The 13402-nt window shown below is 38.8% G+C and overlaps 1 long non-coding RNA gene across 1 annotated transcript in view; it reads left to right on the top strand.

Moving 5' to 3' along the window:
- The window catches only part of LOC120301895, a 98583-nt gene extending 87516 nt beyond the window's left edge, over positions 1-11067 (top strand). Inside the window, exons 3-4 of the long non-coding RNA XR_005555059.1 lie at positions 4345-4424; positions 7367-11067. This is a non-coding gene — a long non-coding RNA (uncharacterized LOC120301895). The remainder of the gene's footprint in view (positions 1-4344; positions 4425-7366) is intronic.
- The last annotated feature ends 2335 nt before the right edge of the window (positions 11068-13402 follow it).

The raw sequence follows: 13402 nt of genomic DNA, 5'->3' as shown, positions 1-13402 counted from the left end.
TCCTTGGACAACGATCTGTCAGTGTAAATTTTATCACCCCAGGCTTTTTAGGCTAGGACGCCAGCCCAGTTTTTCTATGGAACTTTGGTAGGTCTTCCAGTTCTTGGTTTGCCACCTTGGAAGGGGTACAATCAGAATTCATCAGAGCAGCTCTCCAATTAACTTGCTGTGTCTCAATGTCAGGTATGATAAAAGTTGAGATGAGTGTGTCTTGCTTCCACAAACCTTTGGTTAAAGGTTAATTTTTACCCTCAAGGCCTAGTACCATTAATTCTTCAGGACAATTTTAAGTCTATCTGGATTAAGCTTGTTGAATCTAAACTTCTACATCTGGGCTTCTTTCTGTGCTTCTCTCCTTCCTTAGTTGTTAAGATATATGGACAGGTGAAACAAATCCTGACATACAGAATAAAATATATGGACCATTAGGTAGACCAGTGGTGGCGAACCTATGGCACACGTGCCAGAGGCGACACTCAGAGCCCTCTTTGTTGGCACACGTGCACCTGCCAGCAGCAGGTGCATCAGGCCACCATTGCCGCCTGGAGAAGGAGCCCCGCCCAGCACAAAGGAAATGAAGCGGCCGACTAGCAAGCTCATTGTTGATTGGTGGACTGGAAGAAAAGGGAGGGGGAAGCATTTTACATGCATGAATATGTGCATGGGGCTGCGAGCACATACGTGCTGCAAATGGGGCAGGACTAGTGTCTGCGTGATAATAGCTCTGCTCCGTTCTTGCATGGTGCAGTGCCTTGTATCTCACCCTATGGCACGGCCATTTTTGCGCCTTGCAGCATGGTGCCCCATTTTTGCGCCCCCAGTTTTTGCGTGCCAGAGGCGGCACTCAGAGGCGCCTCCCTGCCCCCCCCCCTGAGGGCACCACAATGCTGATGTGGCCTTGGCACTTTGCGATAAATAAGTGGGTTTTGGGTTGCGGTTTGGGCACTCAGTCTCTAAAAAATCCGCCATCACTGTGATAGACCTAAGGAAGCCTTCCTGTCATTAGTCCACTACAGATGCTGCCAGCTACTTAACACAGCTAGAAATACCCAGCCATCAGAAAGCTTTCTCTCTTGCCCAATTTCATGCTCTCCCCCTGCAGTATGGGAAGGCAAATATAAAAAGTACCATTAGCTGAAAGGCTTTGCCCCGTGATTCTGGAGAGGTAAAAACCATAGAGTATGTTCTTTTTTGTTGCTCTTCATCCAGATTTATCCTCCCTCTGATTAGTAGATATCTTGGTTTCTCAGACCTATGTCCTGATACTGTTTATAGATGAATTGCCTTTTATTATCTAGTGCATGTGGGTAGGTTTTGTGCAACAGAATGGAAAAACCCCTGGACCCTTGCAGATGAATTTCCTGCCAAATAATAGATTGTTTCTAGCTTGTATCAAACTGGCTGTCCTGTTTTTGCTTGCAGCCAGATAATGGTCTTCAAAAGTTTTGTTCAAAAAAGCCTACATTGATATTTTATTTTTTTTAGTTTTCATCAATTAGAAATCCCAAGTCTAAATCTGCTGGGTTTCTGCCTATACAGAAGAAGAATGAAAATTAAGAGAAGGAACCAGCTTCTACTTTAAAATTACTGGTGTTCAGGAAGTAATTCTTCGGTAGCTGACTAGAGTGTGTTATTGTTTTCACATTTGATGAAGGATCAGTTAAACCTTCAGTTTCCTCACAGCTGTAAATCAACTTTTTTACATTATGCTCAGAGATATTACCTGAACCTCAATTTTGTCTGAACAAAGTATTATTCATTCCAAATATGGGCCACTCCAACTTTAACTTAACTCCAACTTCTAGGCTTCCTATCTTTGGACTTTCATTACAGTGCACTTTACACCTTTCACAAATTTGCAGGGAGAGGGAGAATAAAATAAAAATATACCAATTGGCATACCAAAGAAAGAGACTGAGTGTAAGGACCCACCCCACTTTGCATCTTAAGAAGACAGAACTCTTGGAATAATTCTTCCAACAGGAATCCTTTATTAAGAGAAGTGAGACTTCAGATAACTACATGAAAGGCAAATACTCTCCTTTGGCTAGGGTAGCTGGCATCCCCCCTGCTATGGATCCATCTAGCTGGCCAAATGAGATTGGTTGTTCCAGTCTCCTGGATGGGATGCCCAGATTCCCCACTAGTGTTGGGCTAATAAGGCAGCGGGTGCAGCCAGAGTCTATTAAGGCTTTCACCTTCACAGCTTCGGGCATGGGGGGGATTAATATAGTCACTGTTTTGAAGATGGGTGTGATGCATCCACTTACCAGGGGTTCGCCCTCCGAGCTGTCATCTGAGGCATCCACCGTCCCTGTGGTGTAGGCTGGAGTTCTTTCCCCTTGGTGAGCAGAGGTGGGGGTTTCTGCAATTTCCATCATTCTCATGGCTGTTTCTTTTGGCTTACCTGAATACTCTCTGGGTTTGTTGATTGGGGATCTGTCTGGGTTGTGCTGGGGGGCCTTTGAGCGGCATTCTACAGCTCGATGCCCTTCTCTTCCGCACTTGAAACACCCCATTTGCTTCTTGGCTGTATCCGATGATTTCACCGGTGGGTGTGTCAGCTCAGGCGGGGGGCGGCTCCATTGTTTTCTTCGGCGGTGCCTCTTCAATATGTCGATCTCTGCTTCCTCTGCCAAGACGTACCATTCCTCAAGTCGATGTGGGTCCCCTCGGGGCAGGCAAGCATCATATAGATCATAGTTTAGTCCGTCTTTGAAATGGCCAAGGAGGATGTCTTCTGGCCAATTCAGTTTGCTGGCAATGGCCCGGAATTCTTGTGTATACTCGGCCACTGGGCGTTTGCCCTGCCTCATCGTTGTTATTCTTTCACGGGCTTTGCGATCAGCCAGGGGGTCTTCAAATCGTCTTCTCAAAGAGGACATGAAACGGTTGAAGTTACTGAGTTCTGGGGCATTGGAGTCATGCAAGTTCACTACCCAATCCGCAGCTGGTCCATCCAGGGCAGATTGCACGATCCGGATGCGGGCTTTGTCGCTGGGAATGTCCTGCCCATATTCCTCCATGTAGCTGAGGACTTGGGTTAGGAAAAACCCCAAGCGTGTTGGCTCCCCTTTGAATTTCACATCCAACGGTGGACGTCTTGGAATGGATCGGTGCCTCCGTTGTGGGTGGTAGTGTCTTCCGTCCAGATTGCCATCTGTGGTCCGGTAGGGGGTGGGGGCTCCTGGATCAGTAGATGTCCCTGGGGTTGCAGGTTCCACGTCCCCCTCGGTGTCTCTCCCTTTGTGGCTCCAGGAACTGGGGCGGCCGTAGGGCTCAGTATTCTCCTCTCCTAGGGAGCTGAGAGTTCTCTTCATCAGGTCAATAGCTTTCTCTAGGATCCAGTCTGAGTACGGTGCCCAGCTTCCTCCATCTTCACTTGCGTGCAGAGATTTCTCCATCTCCTGCTTCCATTCTGGTTGCTTGGTCCCCCGTCTCAGGGTCACCTTTCTTGATTCCTTTCCCCACTCACTTTTCTTTCCAACGCCCATCGACCAGCGAGGCTTGTGGTCCTGTGTCTCCACCACTTCTTCTCCTGAGGAATCTGGCCTCTCGGATTCCAACATCTGGCAAGGTTCCAACTGGGTCAGCGGCTCTCTTTCCAGGGAGTTTTCCCCCTCTCTTGCTTCGTTGTCTGACATGGTAAATTTTTGCAAAATCCCCCGGCAAGGGTCTCCCTTCCAGGTGGATTAATTTTGCAAGTCCTGTCTAATGTAAGGACCCACCCCACTTTGCATCTTAAGAAGACAGAACTCTTGGAATAATTCTTCCAACAGGAATCCTTTATTAAGAGAAGTGGTTGCAGGCATGCTAGACAGGACTTGGGGTTCAAGCTCTTCCATTCAAGGTTTTAAGGGGTTCCCCAGTAGTCCCACCCAATCAACCCCCCTTCCAGTGATAGTTTCAAGTATCACAATTCCACCCCTTTTCTTCTTTCTTCCGTCTGGATGGAGACTTCAGATAACTACATGAAAGGCAAATACTCTCCTTTGGTATGCTAACACTTCGAGGTTACAATAAACACACATTCAACATTCAGCCCTTTGAAGTGTACTGAAGGAAGTGAGGGCCATAAAGCCCCTTTGTTCTCCCCCTTCTCTCCCTCTTATGGCAGAATCCAGAGATGGCAGAATTGGGAGTTTCTATATTTGATAATTAAAGATGAAATATAATTGGATTCTGACACTGAGGAAGAAATTATGCCAGACCTCTTTCTTATTTGAACCAAGAAGTTGCTCTGACTCAAACATGATTGAACAAAGTATGTAACTAGTGAAAAGAAGTTTAATGGGCAATGATTGTTAGTATTACGCTTCTAACAAGATATTTTTATTTCCACAGATTGCCTGCCAAGCTTTAATATTTTTGGGAAGTACAAGAGAACGATTTAAAGAGCTTGGAGCTGAAAAAAAAGGAGAATGGTAAATATTTTAAAAAATAACCAGAAGATAGTGTAGATTTATCTTTACCTGCTATCAGATTTAGAAGTAGTGCAAAAATATTTGTCTGCAAACTAGCTGTAATTTGCTTTTCCTTCTGCAATCATTTTTAATGGGGACTCTTTTCATGTCCCCAGCAGGAGCTGGAGTGAAGGACAGGAGCTCAACCCTGCCCCAAGCAGCACCCAGCTCTCAAACACGGGCTTGCTAACCTAGCATCCTAACCACATGAGCCACTGTGCTCCTCTTGTTCAGTCCATGTGCTCCTCTTGTTCAGTCCATGTAAAAATATAATGTGCAATCTAATGTGGATTTTATCTCCTGCTATACTAATTTCTAATCTTATGAAAATGTAAATAATTGTTTCCTCACTTTCACAGAGAAAAACTTGAAAAATGGCATGTATGCTCTTTTAAGCAAGGTGACCAACTTTTTTTCAATGAGAAGGAGGACACAATAAATTGAAGAAAAAATATTGTAAATAAAACATTTTATTCATTGCAACAATACAGAATACAGTATAATTTGATAAATGCATAATAAAAAACATTTGTAACAAAAACGTTTTATATTGTAATTATGCTTACATGCCTATTAATTATTATTTAAATGAGTACAAAAGAAGGACTGTTCTCCCTAAAGGAGGACGATTGGTCACCTTATTTTAAGATTTCTGTCATAGGTTGTATGTTCTTGATATAACTACCTTAGGAAAAGCAATGTTACTCTTTTCATCCACAGTTGTAGTTGTTTATCACCACAGTGCAGTCAGTTTTCCTTAAAATTTCCTTTCAGCTTCCTGTCTTTTGACACTGAAGTTGAATGTGCTAAAAATCATGAAAACTGACTACATGTCCCATGCTGTGATTTTTTTGGCCTCCTGCCTATGGTAGCATAGCACCACAGGCTGTGAATTAATGAAAGAATAGAATTACTTTTGACTTCTCACCAAATTTAATAGCAAGATCTCAAACATCTGTGTCTAAAGGTCTTGGCCATACCAAATCTGCAGCTGTTCAGTGGAAATCTGCTGAAATAAAATGATGAGAAATACAATATCAGAACCAAGATTCCTAATCTCTTTTCCCCAGCAACTGTACGGGTGGAACTTTAAATGAATCATATTCTTCATGTGTCCATGCTGTAACATGACATTTGTCAGAAAGATTAACACTGAAACTCTGTATGTATTGATCATAACTTTTTCACAGTTATTCTTTGAGATAATACTTGTAAAAATGTGACAGGTCATTTGGAGAAACATGGTTGTCTATATATATAATTAGAAAAATTAGTTCAGCATATCTAGTAGTTAAAAAGTATGCATTGGACATAGGAAAGTACTATCAATAGCTATCAGTACAGTATTTGAAAAAGAATCACATATCTCACAGTTTGAAGTGAGATGCCAAAATCTGTGGTGATCAGAATAATGTTTTATGATATATTGCTGACACTGTAAACACTTTCTGTTTGGACTTGGCCATAATCGGTCTGTTATAGGACCAGTTAAAGGGATATAGTTCAGTTTTTTAAAAAAAAACACAATATCAGATTAGAATTTAGAGCAGGGGTCTTCAAACATGGCCCCACGCCTGGCTGAGGAATTCTGGGAGTTGAAGTCCACAAGTCATAAAAGGGCCAAATTTGAAGACCCCTGATTTAGAGAGCTGGTGCTGCTGGCAGTGTCTGAGTTAGCAAACTTCATCTGATTAAGACTTTGTATTAGGATCTGTTGATACTTTGAACTACTATTTTATATTTTCCCTGGTTTCTAGTTAGTAATGAGCTTTTATAACTAGGTGAACTGTTGCTAGTATTTCTTGAGTTTGTTGCACAGTTTGTTGCACAGTTAAATAAATGAGAAGGTGAAATAATACATGTTAAAAAAATTTAATTCTCTTGCTGTGAATCATCATATTTATCAGGGCTATAAGGCAAAGGAAACCACTTAAAAATCTAGATAAGTTGCACTATTTTAGCAGTTGCTTAAAAATGCTTTGCCTTCTGTTTACACATAATCCTATTTCCTTCCTCCATACTGTTTTCAAATATCAAAATATAGCCCATTCTCGAGATGGGGCAATGACCCAGAAATAATAATAATTATTTTAATATTTTGGTACCTCACAGAGCAAGCTTAAGTTTAGATTGGAGTGCTCTGACATGTACAATTACACTGCTGGCCTGCATAACAAAAATAAGGACAAAGAGATATTTGTCCTCTCCATGTTTCATGTAATTGTTTCTTTGTATACTTTTGGACAAAGCTACTCTCTGGTGCAAGGAGTGACAAGGGACAGAGAGCAAAGAGCTCATATATATTCCAACTCAGTTCAGGGACATGGTAGCTAACCAGAGGGAGCTTTGGATTCATTAGAACAGTGTTTCTCAATCTCAGCACCTTTAAGAGATGTGGTTTTCAAGTCCCAAAATTCCCCACACAGAAGAAACTATTAAATTCTAAGCTATTTTAGCCAGACCCGGCTCTAGGAACTTGTCTAGAAGCTTTCTGGCGACTGAAATTTCCTGACCTCAGAAAAAAAGCTAATCTCACCACTGATACGGGAAAAAGATCTGATACCATGTTTCTTCTTCCAAGGATAGCATTTGCTTTTTGACCACAAAGGCAGACACCAATGTATTTAATGGTCCCTGTATGCCACCCTGTACTGGGACCATACTTCTTTTGCTCATGATATATGCATCTTGTTCTTTAATGCAAACTTTATTAAGGTAAATTTACATTTCTGACATCTTGTGTTGTCATGTTTGAGTAGAATCTAAACCATGCATGAGTCCAAGAAATATTTCAAAATGTCCTTGTGTGCTGGTCATTATGAAACGTAATGTTATACCATTTCTTCAAACCATTCCAAATTAATAATTATATCACTTCTGATTTTCGTTTTAACCCCTTCCAGATACTTCGCACAAATAGGAGTTTCTACCAACAGATGTACGGCTATAACTCTAATGAAACATTGGTTAGAAACTTCATGACAGGCACATTGGAAGCTGGGCGAGCACAGGTTTATTCATAATTCTGGAGTCAAGTAGATGTCATTTGTATCGCTCCCAATTTCTGTTTTTATGAGATGTATGGTTTTTGTAATTTTACTGTAGTTATGAATTGCTTAAAGTTGTGCTAAAACATGATTAGCCCAGCAGATAGACTGATTTCAGTATGAGAGTCCTAAAAAGCTATTTCTCAATTCTGCTGAAATCAATTGGACTTAACTTTGGCTAGAACAAATTATCCTCACCTAAAGCATGTAGTGTATTAAATAATAAAGAACAAATCAGATATTGTTCAGACACTGGTGGAGATTTATGACATTCTGCTTTGATTATGTAACATTAGCAAACATTCTATTTACTATACTAAAATAATCAAAACGTATTTAAATAAACTAACAGTATTCGTTTTGACCTTCAGCCTCCTATGTAAGAGCAAAGATTGTTTCTTTCTAATTAACAGGCATAAATATGCCACTTGGCATAACTGTTAAATATTCTGTGCCATATAGCATTCCTGTTTTCAATTTAGGTCAAACTATCAGGATGATGAAAAGAATCGAAGATGGAAGATGAGATGCTCTATTTCACATATACGCCCTCTGGAAGGGCTGGCAAAGGCAACCACTTAAATTAAGCTCAGGTCATCAGACAAGATATTTAATCTATTCCTAAGACAGACAACTTCTACAGCTAAAATCCCTATGGCCTTTAAAGCAACACAATGAACTACTTTGTCGTGTACTCCTGTCAAGTCACGTTAGGCTCCTTGGTTTTTAGAAGTGATATTTCATGTACTCTTATGAGCAAATTGCTCAGAGCAAGAAAAAGTGTTTTGGTTTATTTATGACCTACTAACCTTAAATAAAGAAAAAGAAGAAGTTTCAGCCTATGTGAATGTTCTCAGAAGCCTGGAGATATGAAACGTACATAAAATAAATCTGGCATTTGTAGCACAGAGTAGCAAAAGGCACACATGGCCAATCCACGGGGTTTCTTTAAAAAAAAGAAGATGGAAACCAGATGATGGAAGAAGAAGAAGGGGTGAAAGTCACTCTTAACCAATACGTAATATTGGTTTAGAAGAAAGCAGAGAGTTTCAGATTGTATTCAAGGTGAGAAGTAAACAGAAGAATGGATGGTAATACTGAGCTTTCAAATATGTTATTAGTAAAAAGAAATGGAAATGAAAAGCAGCCAGCTCTATTGTTAGGAAAAACAATCTCAAGAATGACAACTAAGGAACTCATTTGCCTGATTGATATCATGGAAGTAAAATAATAAACTGGGGAAGGGAGAAACTATAGGAAGAAGAAAATAAGAATAAATGTATAGAAAGGAAGAATATAATAGCAATAGCACATGGACTTCATCTATACAGCTTTACTGCTCTCTCTGAGTAGTTTATAAATGTCAGTCATGAATCAGGATCTATTCATGTGGCTCTTGGTGAATAATGCAGACACATTTTAAAAGCCTACACATAATAATAAAAGTTTTGTCTGTTTCTTTAGCTGATTTACGTAGTCTTGGTAGTAACCAGAGCAAGAGAGAAAAAATAATCGGGAACTCTCCCTAGTCTCTTAGTGAAGGCAATACTATTTTGTTTCATTTTGGATAAGGAACCAAAAATAACCTATTTTTCATTGGACATTTTAAAGAAAATGGACAGGAAAAGGCAGGAAATAAAATTATTACAAATTATTCAAAAACCAAGTATTTTAAAATGTAGAGCCTATTGGTAACTATTTGTAAAGTTTAAATGCATTGTATATAGTGCATCATTCTTAAACTGCTGACATAAGTAACTGAATAAAATTCTACTTTGTGAGTTCAATCCATATTACTAAGAATTTGTTTTGATTCATATAGCTCATAACATTGAAATATAAATTCTGTACAAAGATAAACTCAAATTTTGGATATGATACCATTATAGTACATATATGGATGGTTTCCAGATTGAATTTAAATCTGTGTCAAATTCACAATTATTTTAGACATCAAAGCATACTCCCAGATATTGACTAAGCATTCTTCCATTGAAGGGATCAGGTGACCTTTCCAGAAAGAGCAGTGTAATGTCCTTGCAACAATTATATGCTAATTCGGTATACTCAAGAAGAAAAATGTTTTGGTAAAGTTTATGAAGTATTCATAGGTTGAAACGAGAATTCAGTTGTTAAGATTTGTTTCATTCTAGCCTAAATCGTTTATAGAATTATTGAACTTTATGATTGCATGAAAGAATGAATGTCAGGAGGCAAGCCCGTTGCCTTCAAATTTGCATTTGCCTTAGGTATAATTAGGCAATAATAATAATACTGTCATATATTAATTGCAAAAATGTATATACAAGAATAAATGCATGAGTATTACAAGAGTTACAGATGTCAATTTGGAGCCAGTATTGTAACAGTTGTGTCATTTTTTTAAGTCATGGATGATACTTATAATTTTGATTTTACTTTTGATTTATTTTATTTTAATAGACACATTGTTCTGGTGTAATATTTTTCTTCAGGGATTTATGGATATTTTTCTCTATATTTAAAGTCCTCAGACAGGGAAAGTTTAGAGCATTAAATATAGTACAGCAGTGCTTATGTTGAGAATTCCTCAGTAGATTGATTTGATGAATAAATGTGATGGAAACAGTGATTTTTAAGCAGAATTAATCTACCAAATTGAAAATAATGTCTTTTTTTCCCCTTCTCTTTAGACATTTAAGGATGGATCCTGTGAAGTCTTTGGAATTCTGTTCCTTTTGGTTGCTTCAGTGAACATTCAACGCTGTCGGTGAGTTTGGGATTAAAGTGAAAACCATCGACCGTTGATTGTACCCTCCAGCTAACCATCCTACTCATTGCTTCATACTTTCAGAATTTCATTGAAGACAGCCATAAAGCCAATACCCAAGATGATTGGTTTGTGTCTTCCCTTGCAGAATTTCACTTAGATCTACAAAAAAAGGCCACAATCAACATTCATTGCTGTCGGTGGGTTTAACTTTGTTGACAAGCTCACTGAACAATGAATGCAACTGTGGCCCCACTTTTTGCAGTCATAGCCAAGAAGAATATTACTTTTGAAAGTAGCACCTGAAGTGGATGTCTTTGGCTGAAAGCTTTGGATCAAGAGACTGAGTTACTTTCCAGCTGTGTGCTTAAAATACTTGCTTCTGTTTATGTTTGCTTGTCTGATGAAGTTAGGGAGTCAGGAAATACAAAATGCTATCCGTGGCATTTCAATTAGGATATAACACAAAAATATGTTCTTTTTCTCTACTCATTGTTAGCTGGATTACAGGTCCTCAAGCAAAAATAAACATATCAAATTGAGGGATAAAACGAACTTATCCAACTTTGGTTTGATTAAACCCAGTAAGTTTTATAGAACAAATGATTATTGCTAAAATCAGCTTTTCATTCTTCTGCATCAAAATACATACCTGATCCCTATATTTCCTAGCTTTGTTACATGTCCAAAATGAAAAAATATTCCCTCAGATAACAGAACAGAACATAATAGAATAGAATAGGACCTTAGAGGTCTTCTAGTCCAGCCTGCTGCTCAAGCAGGAGAACCTATACCATCTCAGACAGGTGATTGTCTAGTCTCTTCTTAAAAATCTCCAGCAATAGAGCACCCACGACCTCTGGAGGCAAGTTGCTCCACTGGTCAACTGTCTTCACTGTCAGGAAGTCTCTCCTCAATTCCAGGTTGCTCCTCTCCTCGATCATTTCCAACCATTGTTTCCCTCTGGTGCTCTGGTGAACAAAGTGAGCCTCTCTTCCCTGTGGCAGCTCCTCAGATACTGGAACACTGCTATCATGTCTCCTCCATCTCTTCTCCTCTTTAGACTAACCAAGTCCCGCAGCTGTTCCTCATTTGTTCTAGTCTCCAGGGCCTTGATCATCTTAGTTGCTCCTATGTACCCTCTCCAAACTCAACATCTCTTTTGTGACATGGTGACCAAAATTGTCTGCAGCATTCCCACCAGAGTTCCACAAAGCAGCACCAACACCCAATCCGTACCTGTACCCCCAATCTTTCCTGCCTAAATGTAAAACCTTGTTTTCTCCACACCAAAATCTGTTGGACAGGGCCTATTGTTCAAGCCCATCCAGATTCCCTTGGATCCTGAGTTTGTCCCCTGGGGTGCCGGCCATTCCTGTCAGTTTGGTGTCATCTGCAAACCCAATGAATTCCCCTTCAATTCCCCCATCCAAGTCATTGATGAAGATATTGAAAAGTACTGGGCCTAAGATGGAACCTTGTGGCATCCCACTGTCCACTGCTCTTTATGTGGATGCAGTGCCACTGAGAACCACTGAGGATTAGTTTCCATCCATTGCTTCTTGTCCTGCCCTCAGGACAAGCTTTGGAAAATAGCTTGACTCCCTCTTTGTGGCAAGCCCTGGGATATTTATTGGAACACTGCTATCATGTCACCCCTAGACCTTCTTTTCATTCATTCATTGGGTAATGAAGCATCTGCAAGAAAATAATAAGTTTCAAAATTTGGTAATCCTAGCCCCGCCCCCTCTTTAGCATCCTGCAGGAGTTTATATTTAATTCTCAGTTTCTAAACTAATTTAGAAATACTTTTTTGCCATTGCTTAAAAAGATACATCAGTTGTCAATATGGGTATTGTCTGGAATAAAAATAGTATTCTAGTAAAGCATTCATTTTAATCATGGAAATTCTTCCCAACCATGACAGTTATAACTTTTCCCTTTTCACCATGTCTTTTTTAACTTTATTCCATAATTCAGCATAGTTATTTTGAAACAACATGCAACACATATTAGTCAAAGAAGCCCCCAAGTATTTAATTTTTTCTTCATTTTAAAGCCAGATTTCTTCATCAAAGCAGCGTGATCTTGTGTTATTACACTTTTAACCAACTTCCTTGTTTTCTGCTTATTAATCTTTGAATCTGCTAACATGCCAAAATCTTTCAATTTATTTCATTGAATGATACTGATTTTCAGAAGCCCCTTTCAGTTAGGATTTTAGCCAGAATATAGTGCTGAGACTGGCTTGAACATCTTGGTGAACTAAGATAATGAACATGGGATCTTTAGTATGCATAATGAGTATTCAGCCTTATGGTAAAGCCCTCTGATTGGGACAGACGTGCACAGATGAGTTCTGAAAAAACAGAAAGGAAGATATATAGTATCTTGGAGTTTTGAAATCCCCCTATTCCACTCTGACAAAAGATTATTTAAATTTTGTTCTATAATTACATCCTTTTTGCAATTCACAGATCAATTTACATGTACTAGGCATCAAAAGTTTGCATCTGCATATTTTATTCTAATTTCTATTGAATATTTTGTTTCAATAATATATATTCCTCATTTTCCAACAGCTAATTTATTTTTCATTACAGTATTGACAACAATATACACTTGCCAAAAGATTTTTTTTCTTAAAATCCTATGAGATCTTTTCATTTTTGTAAGATTCAAAGCACTACTTTCCAAGTGAATATGACAAATTAGCACACGAGATAGTTAATTTCAGAACATAAGACATATGATTTTAATTACCACAAAATAACCTACTGTACACTGATGCAGTTGCAATTACTTTGAATTATCTCTTTTTTGTCATAGTAAAGGAATCAAAGGCAGACACTGAGACATCTTAAGAAAAGGAATATTTGCATAGCTACAGTAAGTGAATGTTAGCTAAGTGACTATCAGATTGATATTTGGGAATAGTCAAATTTTTAGAAGGAAAATTTTGGGTATAAAGTTAGTTATGAATTTAAAAATGTGTATTAAAAAAGAATGTGTTTTTTCTTTATTCTGTCATTTTATATGACTGACTACGTATTTAAAATTTTACCCTTTCAAGTTATTTATCTCTCAAGCTACATTGTATTTCCTGCAATATATGATAATGTTAAAATAAAATACTCGTTATT

The sequence above is a fragment of the Crotalus tigris genome, unplaced genomic scaffold (genome assembly GCF_016545835.1).
Source record: "Crotalus tigris isolate CLP2741 ecotype Arizona unplaced genomic scaffold, ASM1654583v1 scf7180000024401.5802323, whole genome shotgun sequence".
NCBI lineage: Eukaryota > Metazoa > Chordata > Lepidosauria > Squamata > Viperidae > Crotalus > Crotalus tigris.
The sequence above is the reverse complement of the archived record's forward strand: the minus strand, read 5'-3'. Positions and strand labels throughout refer to the sequence as shown.